A 16,876-nucleotide genomic window follows, 5' to 3' on the forward strand; every position below is an offset into this window, starting at 1 on the left:
GGTATTGGGGTGGGGGCCGGGGCGGGAGGGGAAAGTGGGTCCGGGTGGGGAGAGCAAAGTGAGGGTTGGTTTATTCCTCTCTGGGGCGCATTTCCACAGACGGTGAATTCCCAGGCAGCGTCTTCCTTCGCATTATCCTCCAACTGTTACAACTAAAATAAAGAAAGTCATTCCAACGAGCTGCACGAGGAAAAAGATTAAAAATAAATAAACAGCCTCCCTCACGCTACCCCACTGCAGCACTGAAAGCTCCTACATTCTTCTGTCGGGTCGTTTGCATAACAATCACCAAGACGTGACCCCCTCATTTCTATCCCCCCCAAACACTCCCAGCCCCTGCTCCCTCCCTCTCTCCCCACAGCAAACCACAGCTCCTCCCCCCCTATTCTTGAAACCCTCCTGAGAAAATGTATTAATAGCCAGGATACCCGGGGAAAGAGGGAAGACGGGGGTGACAAATGCCGAGGGAAAAGGGCAATTGGAGTGCTAAAGACATGCAAATCAGGGGTGGGAGGGCGATACTACCTATAAGCAGAGGGCATTTAAACATTATGAAATGTGTGAACAAGTGCTGCCTGGGCATGCAAATGCTGTAAAGTAGAAAACAGCAATGGCCCTATGAGGAAAATGAGCAGGAAATTAGCAAATGAAGTACTGAGAAAGTCTCCAATACATCCGAGTATAAACTGTAAGCAAACACAATACAACTGAGAGCTAAGAGACTGCCCACATACAATCTGAACTAAAGAGGCAGGGAAAAAAAGAACTACCAGCTGCCACAGTGTCCTTCTGTGTCTTCGGTCATTAGTTTGAATCCCAGCACAGCTGGCTCTGTTAGGGTCTTAATTCAATGGACCAAGGACAGGTCTCAATTGTACAAGCCATTTGGTGTGGGGCTTGGTTGGTGGGGGTAAGAGGGTGGTGTTCTACTTGTTTAAAAGAAAAAAAAAAAAAGATGGACTAGATTAAAAAAAAAAAATACAAGCAATGTCACAGGCTTTTAACCAAGTGGCTGCAGCCTCTGTAAGAATATCCCTAATCATTTCTAATGGAGATTGCTGTCTCTTCCCAAGACCAGAGGAAAACATAGGACTTTTTTTCCCCCCTCTTACCATTACTGATTTTCATATTGAATAAAAGGGTAAAATCCCTTACAGTGTTGTTTACCCAAAGAAACAACCATTAAAATGATGGGGGGGAGGGTCCTTTGCTCTTTTTAAGAGGAAAGTTTAATGTTAACTGGGTATTTGCATTCATCTCTCTGCTTCCAGGCCATTATTATGCTTTAGGAAGAGCTATTTCAGTTGTTTATTACACAGGGAGAGGGACATCACAGCCTTTTCAGAAGTAAAGCAAACACATAAAGTATATATTCACCTAAAAAAACAGTTTCTTTGTTTCCAGATTTTTTTTTTTTTAACCAGAGTATCTTTCTGTGACATCTTTTGAAGCCCACAGATTGGTCTAGAATGTGGAGTTCAAGAAATTCTTAATGGGGGCCCTAGTAGTCTCAGTCTCAAATATTCAGAGTTTAAAATGGTTACCAATTATACTTATAATTAGATTAATGAGCCATTTATGCCCAAACTCCAAGTGCAAAACTTCAAGACCTACTGATGAGGCACCCTAAAAACAGGGGTTTATGTAAACAAATCCCTATTAGGCAAAGTAAATCAAGATAAGGAACCTCACCCCAGGCTGGATTAGAAGGTAGCAGGCATCTTTCAATCACAGCAATTCCCCAGTCACTCAGAAACCACCTCTGTGGTTTCACATTAGGGAAAACTGCTCCCTTCTGAGGTCTGATGACAATACAAAGGGTGCCCCCAAAATGCTCCTGGCTAAATACTCTTGATGGTTGGATGGGGTTGGGGCAAGACACAGCAAGGATATGCATATAGCTTCAGTTTCTGGGAATCACGCTGCAACTGCAGGACTATAATAACTGTTACTTAGTAAAAACTAGTTATGCCAACCATGCAATAGATACCATCCTACTGAGTGGAGGGAAAAATTTCAACATTTTAGTCTTTTGACCTTGTTCCAAATAAAGAAATAATTTAATGTCCCTTTTGCAGAGTCTCAGAGTGGTGTTTCCAAACAGAAGCTCTCCTTGCTTTTCTGATTGCCATCACCTCCCCTCTTCCCACCTCAAGGTTTAATGCCACCAGAAACTGTAGAAAATGATTGTGCCTGGTATCCAGGTCATTATTGTTTAATCAATGCATCTCTGGAGCATGAAAAAGGTACCTAAAGCCATAGCTATTGTTTAGATTTTATTTAACAACAAAATAAAACACACACAAATAACTATAGTTCTATAGCAAAGCTAAATTAGACATCCACAGTTCATGATCCTGTTTTACCTTTAAACAATGTGACTGTACATGCTTAATATTGTATGTCTGGTCTACCAGAGACATAGAGATCAAAGGTCATATTTAACATTCAGGAGGAGGGGCGGGTGCAGATTAATTAATAAATTAATACAGCCACGTTTTTTTATTACTGGAGTCCAGCATTAATAATCTTACTTTTACAATCCCAACGGACAGCAAACATTGAAGAGAAAAAAGCCAGAGAAAGAGAAAGAACAATCACTTACCAGTCTCTTTTTATTTGGGGAGCCTTAGAATTTGCAGACGCTGCCAGTCTGCCTTTAATTAGTTGCACATCACCCCCTAACACAAAGAAACACAAATCCAGATGTGTCTTGGCAGCTCCCAATTACAACTTTAATACTTGTAAACAAACTGTTGGGGAGGGGGGGTAAATAAATATGCGGATCAAAAAAAAATACCTGTAAATGGCTTTTTTTTTCTTGTTGCAGAGAGAAGGAGGAGGAGATGGTGTAAGTGGTGGGGGTGGAAGGAGGAGGAGGTGGGGGGAGAGGAAAGAGCCGAGTGTGAGTGTATGTGTGAGAGCGCGGGGCTGTTGTCGGTGGTCTCTCCTCTCCCAGCGCGTTGCTCTCCGTCCGTCTCCAGTCGCTGTGTGCGAGGGAGGGAGGGAGCCGGGGAGTCTCTCCTCTCTCTCTTTCTCACCCTCCCCCCGCTCGCTCTGTTTGTGTGTGTGCGTGTGTGTGGTTGCTGGGGGAGGGGAGAGCAGAGAAAGGCGAGGGAGGAGGTGTGGAGCTGGGGGCGGGGGCGGGGGCGCGGGGGGGCGGTTGGCGCCGAGGTGAGGAGGACGCAGGGACGTGGACACCTACTGATGATTGGCTGCAAATTACACGGGGAACAAGAGGCGCACGCGGGCCAGCGCTCCTTTTCACAAATCCTCTGCTCGGCGGAGGAGCCACGTTTCCCGGCTCCTCGCCTGCGGACCGCCCGCCCTCCCTGCCGCGCCGGCTCCTCGTTCGCTCCGCGCCGCCGGCACAGCGCTGGGCTGGCTGTTGATTATTTTCTTTTGCTCTCGCAGATAATTGTTTGGAAGGGATGGAAAGAGGGCGTTTCCGTCGTTTTCTCTCTCTCTCTCTTTCTTTCCTTCTCTCCTCTCCTCTCTGTCTCTGTCTCTCTCTCTCCTTCTCTCTCCCTCTCTCCTCTCTCTCTTGTCTCTCCTCTCTCCTCTCTCTCTCTCTCTCTCTCTCTCTCTCTCCTTCTCCTTCTCTCTCCCTCTCTCCTCTCTCTCTTGTCTCTCCTCTCTCTCCTCTCTCCCGCCCCCCCCCCCCGTCTCTCAGAGGGGGTGGTGGTGTGTGTGCGCGCGGGTGTGTGTGTAAATAAACTTGTCTGGGTTTTCTGGCTGGGATGGGAAGAGCAATACAAGACACAGAGAAAAGGTCTTGCTTGTTTGAAGAATGCTCTTAGTTTGCATCATACCGCAGGCTTTTTAATAATTTTCCTGGTGTTCCCGGAAGATTCTTTAAAACGGTCGTTATCATTTGGATCTTAAAGTGAGGGAAAAATGGGTTGGGGTTCTGGTTGTGCAGACCCCTGAAGTAGTATTATGACAGAATGTTAAAAAAAAAAAATTTTTGATGTGATGCTTGACCCAAATTAAAATCATTGTTTCTTCTCTCTCTCCTCTCTCTTCTCTTCTCTTTTCTTCTCTCCTCCACCTCTTCTCTCTCTCCTCCCCTCCTTTTACTATTTCAGCTATAATTCCAGGGATTGAATTGGACTTTTAAATTATTATCCAAATAAGTTTTCAATTCCAAACTTTACTCAAAAACTATTTTTATATCTGAAATAATCTGTTTGGTACTAGTATGTAGTTAACATTTCAGTTACTAATATCTTAATACCCGAAAGATAAATCATTTTACCACAGGTTAAATACAAATAAAATTCACTCATAAATATGGCTACAAAGTGACCTCTCCACTACTACTTCAAAGAAAAGGAGGTATATACCATCCTACTATCCTAGTAACGAAGTATACGCTGGTAGAAATAGGCAACAAAATAAGATAAAAAATTATTCTTTTGAACATTTTTTTCTAAGAGGAAAATGCAGTGACTAATAAGTTACAGAGGAAAGAAAATTCAGATTAATTTTACTATAAAGCAAAATAAAGTTTTATGTTAAAGTTAAAACTGTATTCTAGAGTAATGCAATATTGTAGTTTCAGAGAAGGAGGAAATGTATTTTGTAAGAACAAAATGCTGAAGACATTTTAAACCATTTTTGTATTTCAATTTTCAAAAACTCAACCTTGACCATACCATGATTCCATCAACTCTGAAGGATAGACTGTTGATCAGATGGTAAGAGTTGTGGTGTGTGTAAATAAAAGTGCTGTTTCAAGAGTGAGCAAAGATTGAAATAGGGGACAGATGTGTTTTGTGACTCATTGACTAATATACATATTGTGTGATTTTAAAATATATATATAGGTTGTTTGGCTATAAACGTTGTCACAGACAAAATAACAATGGTTAATAATTGCCATAGTAATAAGATTTTTATATTTATGCTAATGCCTTGTGTAAAGCAAGGAAGGAAATTTTCCATTCCATGTTTTTTGAGCTGAGCATCGTAGGAAATCTATGAGCAAATTGTACTCACTTCTTAATGAATGAGTGACTATATTCCAGAAAGATAACAGATTCATAAACATCTTTTCAAATGTTTAAAAAATTGGTCTAATGTCAGAAAATTTGAAGTTTGCGTGAAAATAGCTTATCTTAATCAAATAAAGGTACCATGTTCTGTCATGCCAAATTTTCCTTTCTGGAAATTCTTTTTCTCATGGTTTCTTTTGGGGATTCTCCAAGCTTACGTTCAAAATGAAACTTTAAACACATGAGAGAAAATAAGCTCTAAATTCAAAAAAATTATTTTCTAGCTTATAAAACTATAGGCACTTAGTCTTAATAATTAATAATAATGAATACTGTCGGTGACCAATCTGTGTCAGATGTTGTATTATGCTATTTGCGGATATTTTATTTTGTTCTTTCAATGACCCTATGAGCTAGTTATTATATTTTACAAATAAGGAAATTGAGGCCCAGAGAAATTAAGCAGTCTAGAGTAGCTCATGAAGTTAATATTAGTAAATCTGAAATATGTACCTAGTCTCGTCTATCTCCAAAGTTTAATGGTTATAACTTCTATCCTAGTTTCATAATCAATGATTAATCAATCAATAGATCATCTCTGGATAATAGGACCTTAGATTTAATTATGTTTGTAGATCTCTCATTAATAACACATTAATCAAGTATACAGAGAAAATTATAAACAATATGCCTTATGGCTGTAATATAGCATTATCTTTCTATTAGGCAATCGATTCTATCCTTCGCCAAATGTGATAAAAGAATATCTCTTTTTTGGTCTGTTTCACATTTTTTATTATATTTTAGATGAGTTTAAACACTAGTAAGTCTACTATGTCTCAAATTATTCTATGTCCTATATTGCTTTCTCCAAGATAGTATGTCAGGGTTTTAATGACAACTCCTCACAACATTTAGTTCTCTGTTAACTCTCATTCATGATCCACAGGTCTATAAAGTACTAAAACTTAAGGTGTGTTTCCTCCCCAAGATGCCTATTACAGCTTCCAACTACCTGGAAGTGGTTTGTAACTTTGCTCTGCTTTATGTGTTTTGTGATCTGAAGGTTAATCAATATCTTGATAAGAAAATAAAGTCCTAACTTCAGTATTATCTAAAAAACTGTCCCCTATTGTGTGTAAGTGGTGTGCTATGGTATGAAATATATTTAAAGTACTGTTTATGTCTACATGATTGTGATCCATCTCATCATCATTATTCCAGATTCAATGAAAAGTTGCTGATTCTAACAAATAGACCCTCCAAATGTATCAAAAACTATAGAAGTACATTGCTCATCTAACAGGTTGGAATTTCAGGTCTCAGAGCTCAACTACATCAAAAAGTTGATGTAGTTGATAACAACTACATCAGTTATATCAAACTGACAGAAGGACTCCATTGAAGGAGACAGAATTGTATCTTAAAAGACGTCGTTCTTGCAGGGCATAGTGATTCATATGTGTAAATCCATCACTTGAGAGACTAAGGCAGGAAGAACTTCAGTTTAAGGCCAGCTTAGGCTACATAGTGAGTTTCAGGCCAGTCTGGGCTATTGGTAAGACACTGTCTAAAAAAAAAACAAAAACAAACACCAACAATGACAACATTGGTCTTGAAGTGGAACACAGTATGGCAGCTACCGTGGACTTGTCAAGAACTAGGCACATCCACACTATGGCCATGATCGCTGGCAGCCACTTTCTAGATAACTCTGGGTAACTCTATTACCATGAATAGCAAAAGTAATTTTGGTGGAAAGCTGGCAGTTTTCCACCAGAGTAACATTAGAAGGAGGATAACCTGCAAGAGAGAGACTAAGTAGACCATGCAGCCCTGAATCTGACCTTGAAATTTCTCTATCCCCTGGGAGTTTTTTTGCTGATTACCTCCCTTAGAGATTACCACTGAAACCAGTATCTTAGTGACTTAGGGGAAAGTTTGGCAAATACGAACAAATTAAATTTTTTAAAAATACCTGTACGACAGCCAAGCCAAGGTTAGACTATTTAAATTTAAACTATACTAAAAATGAAAGAAAGCAGAAGTAATACAGTCAAAGGAAATGCCATAAATTTAAAATAGAGATAATTCTTAGGCACTGGCAGCTTGTCTGCTGGTGTTTTCAAAACCAAGAGTTGACCTTTAGCCACTCCCCAACAATGAAGTGTCCCCTGTCCAACATCTAGGTCTGGAAAGGTGTAGAGCTGTCTCACTTAGCATCCTAGAACCTACATCCCAATTCACATTCTTTGTCACTGAAGAATGCCTCTTTTCACAGAAATTCAAACTATAAATAACAGCAAAACAATCAACATTCAAAGAAGGAATTAACCAATAGAACAAATAGAAAATAGTTTCTTTATCTCTTTTTTTACAATAGCTACCTGGGCTTTTTTAGTTATTTGGCTTCTCTATCAGAGTTTGAGACCTTGACTTCAAACATTGTGTCTTTTTCAGCTCTGGGGCCCAACTCATAAATAAGCCCTGACACATGGGAGATTCCTAACATTCCATATTATGCACACTGAATTAAAGTGGCAGATATAAAACATGTGGAAGTAAGCTTTCTATTTTCTATAGTTTAAAAATGCAAAATTCATATAATGATGTTCAAAGCCCTTCCAAAATTGGTACCATTGTTTGAATCACATCTACTCAGTGAACTCTACTTCAACAGATCCATTTTTCTCAGAAAACACCATTTACCTTACCATGACTAGAAGAAAAACTAATTAATAAAATACCACAGTTTAAGATTAAGTACTGTTATTTACCTCAAAAAGACTTTTGCATATTATAATTATTATAATGAAGTAATAATCTAAATGCCTTAAAAGAATATTAAAGGTATTTTCAGAGGTTTTCTTTGTGACTCAACACTTGGGATTTTAGTAAACTAGTTCTTAAAAATCAATATTCTGCACACTTGTTTATTTTCTTTCACTTCTAATTAAATATTGATACATCATTATCATAATGTTGATGTTCATATTCTAAGTGGGTACTTTTAACCTGCCAACAGAGTAGGTCATGTGCTGTGAGGTATTTTTTTCCAGCTATCTTCCCTCTCTTGCCTTGTCTTTCTAATGACTAAATGGTAGCATTTCAAAATGACTGACCACTGTTAAGGATAAAAACTGTGACAATTGATAATGAAAATACCAGGTTCACGGTGTTAAATCCCTTACCCTGTCCTCAGTAGCACCATATTCAAATCAACTAAGCTAATCAAATACTGTACATAAACAAATTTTTATGGATAGTTTGGACACTAAACAGATACATATCAAGTTCTATAACTGGAATTAATTTTTAGAATTGTTCTTCATAAGATTGAATTTGGTCTGACTTATTCATACAATTCATACAATTTCTTCTTGTCATGTAAATTCTCATTTCTATAAAAGTATAACTGTGATATTCATAGCAGTATAATAAAAGTTGTCCCCAAACACAAAAATCCATACAGTTTCTACCATAGCCTAGAAAGGGAAGACTCCAGAAAATAGCCCTTTCTTGGGTTCACTTACATAGCTTGATCCTGATTAGGAGTGGTCATCCTTATACTTTTAACATATTTTGTGTGCTTTTTTCATTGAATTATTAGAAAACCCAAGCAAAAACATTTCTGATTTTTTTTCAAAGTATTTACATATGATGGAAATAATGGCTTGACTTTGGTATAAAACATCAAGTCCCAGTAAGTAGTTAACATAAAATGCTAATAGATCCAAACACAAATTTGTAATTATGGCTACTAGCTATGCTTTGAAATCACCCTTTTCTTCTGTGTGTCAATGTCAAGGCCCCTTCTCTGGGCCATTTTCGCAGGACAATTTGCCTTAGATATAGGGCTACCTGTGTGGTTTCTGGAGAGTGTGTCCTTACAGAAAGGTAAATAATGGTAAGGCAATATGGAAATACTGTAATGAAATATGCAAGGGTAAGCTGACCAGAAAACACTTGGCACTGCTGCATTCACAGACTCTCAGTGTGATAGCAGCCTATGTTCATCCCCTTGACAGCAGTGCAGTGTAACAGTGTCAGATCCTACTCCCAGCCACTCTCTTCTGCACACAAGTCTTATCTGACAAGTTTTACAGCACACTAGAAATCAAGTAACAGGTTACCCTCTTAGATTCTACCTTATTCTCAGTCAAAACCCCAAACTTGATGTCTCCTAAGGTTCTCCTCAGCTAATGTCCTTCTTAGTTGGGAAAAAGAGGTAGAGATTTTGTGTAAAGTGAAGCATCTCTGTAAACACTGACATTTTATAGACAGATCTCTGAAATTTCATATTACCACACAGGACTTGCCCAATTATCAAAAACAACCAAGGAAAATATCTCCAAGAAGTCTTAATAATTGAGTTACTTCTAAAATTCACTTTTCAAAGACATAGAATTAGGCTTATAAAAGTCATTTCTTTTACATGTTATAAAACTTTGAAATTAAATGTACTCAAAACCATTATATTTTCAGTAATGTCAGTTGCAATTGCCATTTTTTGATTTGCCATTTTTAAATCCAATAAGGAAAATTTTCATAAAAATGATTGTGAACATAAAAGTCTTGGATTTTTTTCTTCTGAACTGTGATTAAAATCTAAAGGTGAAAGTTTTAAAACTTTCTATGTAAACTGAATAACCTGTATATCCTCATTTTCAAAAGTACAGGTTCATGGATATTAATCTCAATATTTTATTTCAAATCTAACCCAGTTTTTTAAAATGTGTGTTTTTATTGTTTAATTTATCTTCAATTAACTCTTATTTAAAAAAAAACATTTCTTTTTTTCTTTGTTGAGAGGAAGAATTCAAGATAATATCCCTGAGTTGTTAACGTTCAATCCTGGAAGGGTTTTTTTTTTTTTAATCCTCCCAGTGCTGACCTTTGTTATGCTGTAGTTATAGCAACAAGAAGAGTTCCTTCTGTCTGTCTGCTGTGTTCCCTTTCCAAACTAATGTCAGTCTTTTATATGCTGTTGTGTAATATGGAGAATGCTTTACGTGCATTGATTTCTTGATTTACTGATGCATTTAGCTAAACCATTAATTTAAATGGAAATTTTTAAATAAATGCAATTAATTGAAATAGAGCTTGCATATTCTACATGTTATTTATGGAATATGGGTGGTTCATTTAGATACTGTTCCATATTGTCTTCTAGCTTCTCTAATCAACTTGCAGTTTAACTTCTCAATGATCAAGTTCATTTATCCTATCATTATATCTTAATATAAACATAGATAGAGAGGAAAGGGAAGATGAGTGAGCCTGTTTTAGGAGAGTAATCTGATGTAAGAATCTCTAGTTTATCTGCCAAACTGGGTCACACACTCCTACTCTGAACTTGGGCATTTTAAGTCTCATTTTACCAGACTGGAATATCATTTTAATTATAGTAATTACCTATCTCACAGGGTATGTGAGGTTTAATTAATGTTAGCAAAGGGCTAGAGCTATTTAGTAGAACAGTACCGTAGAAGGCAAACTACCTGAAATCACGACTCCCTCCTCCACACAAAGTATTTAATTTTATACATCCTTTTGTTTACTCTTTAGAGTTAATGTTACATTTATTGCCCTTTTCTCTCAACACCCTTTGAGATTTACCTTGAGTGAAAGCATTCCTGAATCCAATAGGATTGGGATTGCCAGTATTTTATCAGGTAGACATTCATTACACTCTTACTTTGAGTCAGAATCATCAACTGCCAGTCCACAACTTGAATTTGGTCCTCAAACACTTTTTGTTTTGGATCTGTGGAGTTAAATGAACTGAATCAAACCTGCAGGCTTTTTTTTTTTTTTTAAGAAATTGAGAGATCTGAAAACATTGTGTCTACATTCCATCCTGGAAATGGTAGCTGAAACTATTTTCAGTGATAGAGCCTCTACTTTACTGGCATTTTTTGGTACTTCTTCCTAATACCTACATGTCCACCTAAGCACTGGAATTTGTAAATCAAGCACTGAGTACATTTGTGCTAGCTGTTCACTAGATAGCAATGCCTGGCCAAATGGACAAGTAAGGTCTGGAATCCAGTCCATTGCTTTACTTGCCAAGCATATTCTTGTAGGTCTAGTTTCCACAAAGGCATTCTGGGAGCCAGAAATGGTCTGTTCAATATTCCAACTACAAGTCAATTAGATAAAGCAGTGAATATCATAGCTACATTTATTAGTACTAAAAAATTAGCATCCTATCTTTGAAATTATATCCTATGAGACTATATCTAGGTTAAGATTGAAATTATATTCAATTGTATCCTACTTTTTATTGTGGACCCATTTCACCTAAAACACATTTAAATATGAAATAATTCCAAATACAGTGTTAATAGTATGAAAATTTCAAATGTATTAACTCATTGATGCTGAAGCAGGAACTATATTTAATTGAAAATTTGCAAAATGACTAAGTAGTGCATACAGGATGGTCAAAATAATACATTCCATCTCTGAGAACAAACTACTGTTTGAAAAAGAGTTCCATGTTCACAGCCCTATCTTGTTTTGTTAACTGCTAAAATTTTATAATGGTATCTGTACATAAAAGAGCAGGGTTTTTTTTTTTACCTATTTGTAACTTGGCTAATTTGAAATGTATGATATATAATGGCATTTCCTTAGAAATGTTTCTATTTTTAAAACCATTCTATTCCTGTAGTTCTTGGCTACCTTATATTAATGAAAAAGGAACAATTCTGCTATCCAATGGCAACATTAATTGATTTACACACCTTTCTTTACCAAGTCTCAAGAGTTCAAACTTTGAACAGTGTCCAACAAAAACAAGCTTCTAGATATTTTATTGCTCACTAATCTTCTTGCAAAAGAAAAGAAATCCAGATACATATATCCTTTCATAACAAACAAAAAGTAACTTTATTCTTCAGCAATAGATAGAAGGAAGATTGTCAGAATTCTACTGACTATAGTAAAGCAATTACTCAAACTGACATAAATGATGAGGTCCAGGTAGGATGGCTCCAGGCAAGAAACAGACATGGTTTACAGATGTAATGGGTGGTACAGGTTCTTTCCATGTCTACTCAGTCACCTGCATCATCTTGGCTTCTTCCTCAAGTTATGGTTGTGCTAGTTGTAGATATCAGATGCAGGAATTAAAAGAATTCGGGGAAAGAAAGTATTCAAGGTCTGTCTCTTTAGAGTGAGAAACTTTCCTAGAAGCTCTACTGCTAACTTCCTCCAAGATCCAGTAGCTCACCCAAATTAGATCATATAAACCAACCATTCTCAAAGAGAATGAGATCAACGAAGTCTTGTAAGTATCTACTATCCCTAGAACCAGAGATGGGATCCTCCTCCTGAACAACATGACACTGTAGAGGATAAGAAACATATGAACATAATGATCAGTTAAGGAGCAAGAAGAAGATGGGGAATTGATTGATGGTGGTACGACAATTATCAGTGCCTTTTGACTTATATAATTCTATCATCACTTGATTTAAACTGACTTAGGAAAGGTAAACAGCCTTAAATCTCATGAATCATGTTGGATTATATATAAGAGGATATTTACAGATGCCAGCTGTTTATTATGAGTTAATTGATGAATTATAATTTCAGTTATGAATATCTGTAAACAGGGCTTATTTTTAGCAACAGGCTTTCTGGGCAGTTCTGATTTATCTGCCTATCTATGTATCTTTATTGAATCTTCCCTCATATTTATTATTACAGAATTTTTGTACTATGCTATACAAATTAGGGAATAGCTGAGTATTTGAAGTATAAGCAATAGGGGCTAAAAACTCTAGATACAGGGGAAAGTAAAGAGAATGGGAACATTAAAGGAAATTAGATTAAAAGAAATGATAAAAATTTTATGATATGGCACATCTATTTCCATAATTCAGTCCATTTTGAATATTTTCATTATGCCTTCTGATGGCCCTTAAAACCATTACCTTAACACATTTGCAAGGTATCATAAGCAAAGTAAGTAACCAATCTTCAAAATTTCAAGTTGATCCCCAAACTGACTCAAATTTGCAAAAATCTGGCATAATTTAAAAGTAAATAAATAGAAGCAACACTTAACAGAAGGTTCCTAACATAAACAAAGCTGTGCACGTTTTGTTTATTTATGGGATCCATGCAAAGTGTCACATTCACTTAAAAATATTCATCATGAGAGTGATTGATTTTAAAAATTGAATAGAATTAAGGAGCATAAGCATTCTTAAAGTAAAAGTTCAATAAAATGAAGAATTTTATAAAATTTTATAAAAATAACCATTTTGCAAAATTATACTATTATTGCAATATTGTACTAGGGAAAATATATTTTCCTTAGTATATGTTCAGATCTTTCAAAATATTTTTTAAATAGCACTGTTTTTCTCAAAAGTGCATTTGAATTGGAATGTGACAAATCCCACTATTCATACATCTATGTGTTGCTCAAGATTAAGTGTTAGAATGTAAATGTGAAATCGCTTATATTAATTTTTTCATTCAAATTTTTAACTTCATTTAGGAAAGACAAAATAGTTTAAAATCCTTATGCTAGTGGAACTTTTATTCTACTGCCTTCTCTTCATTCAGGCAATAGTTATTCTCTGCTTCTTTTGAGCCTAGACTACTCCCTAGCATATTTTCATTGAATAAATAATTCTTAATAATTCTTGAACACTGACTATGTGCATGATACAATGTCAAGCACTGAAGGAAGGAGAAATTGCCATTGAGAAACTAATGGTTTAATAGATAATACTCAGACAGCAATATACACACATACATGCACATGCACCCACACATATCTAGTGACAATTATCTCATCTCTTTCATAAATGGAAGAACACTTTGAAATGATTCCTTTACTTACATTGGAGAAGATGATTTGGAAGGAAAAGACATTCTACCTCTTAAGGACATCTTAGATTCAGATCCAAACTACAGAATGGAACAAGAAGGAGACCCTATACACAACGTGGTGAATGCTTACAGCTTATTTAAGGGGCTGATTAGCTTCACAAAGCAAGGATGGTGATTCATAAAAAGTCATCAGAAAGGGGGATGGTGACAGAAAATCCCCAAAGGAAAGGTATTCTAGCACCAAAAGTCTTGATAGAAGCTGCCATGGGTAATCCTAGAGCTGTACTCAGTGCAGTTTTATTAATGAAATGGCAAATGCCCATTACTCTTACAGCTGTGAGAATAACCACCATAATTGTCATCTGCTCATTTTTGTACCAAAACCATGGTTATTTGATAATTTATTTGTTATTTATTTTTATGGAGATCATTAACTGTAGGTTATTGCCACATATTTGAGCTTACCCATGAATTTGCCCACAAGAAGAACTTTTTTGCCATAAAGAGAAGAGTTTCAAAGGCATTATAATTACATGGATAACTATGCATGAAGACAAACCCCTCCTGGTCTCCAGTGTCCATCAAGAGGATGAAGAAAGGCCCACAAATTCTAACACTTGTATAATGCTCCCCACACTTACCTCCCCTATTAGTGGCCAGGGACCATTAAGAATCATTTTTTGACACACTTTTTTGACTATTTTTGTCAGCCACAATCAGAAAACCTGGGTTCCCAGGACATTGTTTACTTTCCACATTCTGGTTTTGTATAACCAACTTTCAGTAGCCATCTTCAACATGCCTGACTCCTGAGACTGATTGTCTATCATTTTAAAAGTCACTTTTGTCCTCCACAACTTCTCTGAAAGTCCTATCATCTTGTGCTTGCTGAAATGTGGTTCTTTTAGAAGAATTGCATGGCCTGTTGTTCTCTTAAAGTGACAATGCGAAAAGTTTATCCTTGTTCTTCATCACCTCTTCTACTCTATTCCACAGTCACCAAACCTGCCTCCCCTGTCTTTAATGTTAATGTTATCAGATTATACAGCAACTTCTGAGACTGGTTTAAATCTTCTAAAGAACTGTGGGCTTCTCAAACTTTGAAAAATTTACCCTTAACTTCTGTCTTACTCCACCACAATTTTTTTGCTTCTGAACACCACCAGAATTTAGGTGGTGTTCTTCCATGATTCTTAGTCCTTAACTATCTCCCTCCAGTGATCATTTCTCCCACTCCTTACCTTATTTTCTAAAACTCTATGGTCACATTTTAGACCCACTGTCCACTCACCACCCCTATATTTGTAGAACCCTTCTTCAAATCCTTTGTTCTCAGATACCCTTCAATCCTCCCCCCCGACTGAAACTGCAATACATTCAACACATTTATCTGACCCCATCTCCATCATCCCTTCATGCTTTTGCTTCCCTATCTACTCATCTTGGTCAGTCATTATAAACACTCCCCTTCAAACATTCTCAACTTCAAATTATCAATTATTTTGAAAATTTAAATAGACTTTAATTATTTTGTCTTTTTTTCATGTGTGTGTGTGTGTGTGTGTGTGTGTGTGTGTGTGTGTGTGTGTGTGTTGGGATTGAACCTAAGGCTTTAATCAAGACAAATCAGCATTCCACCACTGAGCTACACCTGTAGCCCCTTTTTAAATGTTTTTATTTTATTTTATTTTTTACTTTCAGACAGGACTTTTTCCAAATTACCCAGTCTGGCCTTGAACTTATGATCCTTCCATGTGTACCACCATGCCTGATTCACTTGACTTTCTATGAGCTACAGTTGCTAGGCTAAACTAGTACACTTTTTAAACAGAGTTCTATGCCTTCTTTTTCTAGAATCCAAATATTCAAATTCGGCTGGAAAAAATTATAAATCTAAGTCTCCTTTGAACTTTATTCATTTCAATTATTCAAGTGAACTTTTAATGTTAAAGAGTAACTATGTCACTTTTTATTTGTCTTTCATTTCATTATGTGCCATATCTTCTCTCCTCAATCCTGTATACCTTTTTCTTATTCTTTATTTCAGTTTCTACTTCACTAAGTTCATAGAAGCTACTGGAAGGAAAATTTTGTAAGTTTACACTATCTCATTCTATTCACCTTTTAGAAGACATACATAGACATTCTTTCTTACCAATTGGAATAAACTCAAGAGTGTTCCTATTTAAGGCCAAACCCTCTTAGATAATGGCAAACCCATCATTCCAATTGCTTGGATCTGAAATCTTTGTGTCATTCTCAGCTCTTTATCTCTTTGATTTTAATTTTATGTGTTAACTGAAAAAATGATATTCATATATCTCCTGAAACATTATTGTGTATTATATCTGTGAAGGTATTTCTGGAAGAGATTAGCCTTTTTATATATACACTGAGTAACGATCACTCCCACCCATGTAGGTGGGTATCATTCCAACTCTGGAAGGACCTGAACAGGACAAGAAAACAGAAGAGAAAATTCTTCTGTGTTCTTGAGTTAGACATCCATCTGCTCTTACCCTCACAGGTTATTACTTCTGTTTCTTGATCTTTTAGGATCAGCCTGGAACTTATACCACTGATTCCCCAATTTAGACATTGGACTGGAACTACATCACCAGATTTCCTAGGCATTCAGCTTGAAAACAGTAGACTATAAGACTTCTCAGCCTCCATAATCATATGAATCAATCTCTTACAATAAATTTCTGGGTTTTTTTTTAAAAAGAATCCCAACTAATATAATCTCTGTCTACATCCAATAAATCAGGAAATCCTATTTGTGCCACCTCCAAAGTATATAAAGGGAATTATTTACCTCCACCCATGCTAACTTCCTAAAATTAAAGTGAGCTCTCTAGTCTACTCATATAATTCCCTACATAATTGCCCTATTTTTCTATAGACTTTATCACCTTTTCTATTAAAATGTACTATGCTATTCTCCAACAATTGCCTTCCGCTAACAGAGCAGTGTTACTCAAGATTATGTCCCCTCCTATTGAGTTTCCCACATATAATGATTG

The 16,876-nt window shown here is 36.5% G+C and overlaps 2 long non-coding RNA genes across 7 annotated transcripts in view; one reads left to right on the forward strand and one right to left on the reverse strand.

Annotated features, from left to right (window-relative positions):
* The window catches only part of LOC141410858 (uncharacterized), a 165,106-nt gene that overhangs the window by 1,345 nt on the left and 146,885 nt on the right, over window positions 1–16,876 (forward strand). The window lies entirely within an intron of this gene.
* On the reverse strand, window positions 5–3,082 carry LOC141410860 (uncharacterized). The gene is made up of 3 exons (XR_012435637.1): window positions 2,801–3,082; window positions 2,606–2,681; window positions 5–152 (listed from the first exon to the last, which is right to left on the reverse strand). It is a non-coding gene; the product is annotated as an uncharacterized lncRNA (long non-coding RNA).

Source organism: Castor canadensis, chromosome 9 (genome assembly GCF_047511655.1).
Source record: "Castor canadensis chromosome 9, mCasCan1.hap1v2, whole genome shotgun sequence".
In the NCBI taxonomy this organism is placed as follows: domain Eukaryota; kingdom Metazoa; phylum Chordata; class Mammalia; order Rodentia; family Castoridae; genus Castor; species Castor canadensis.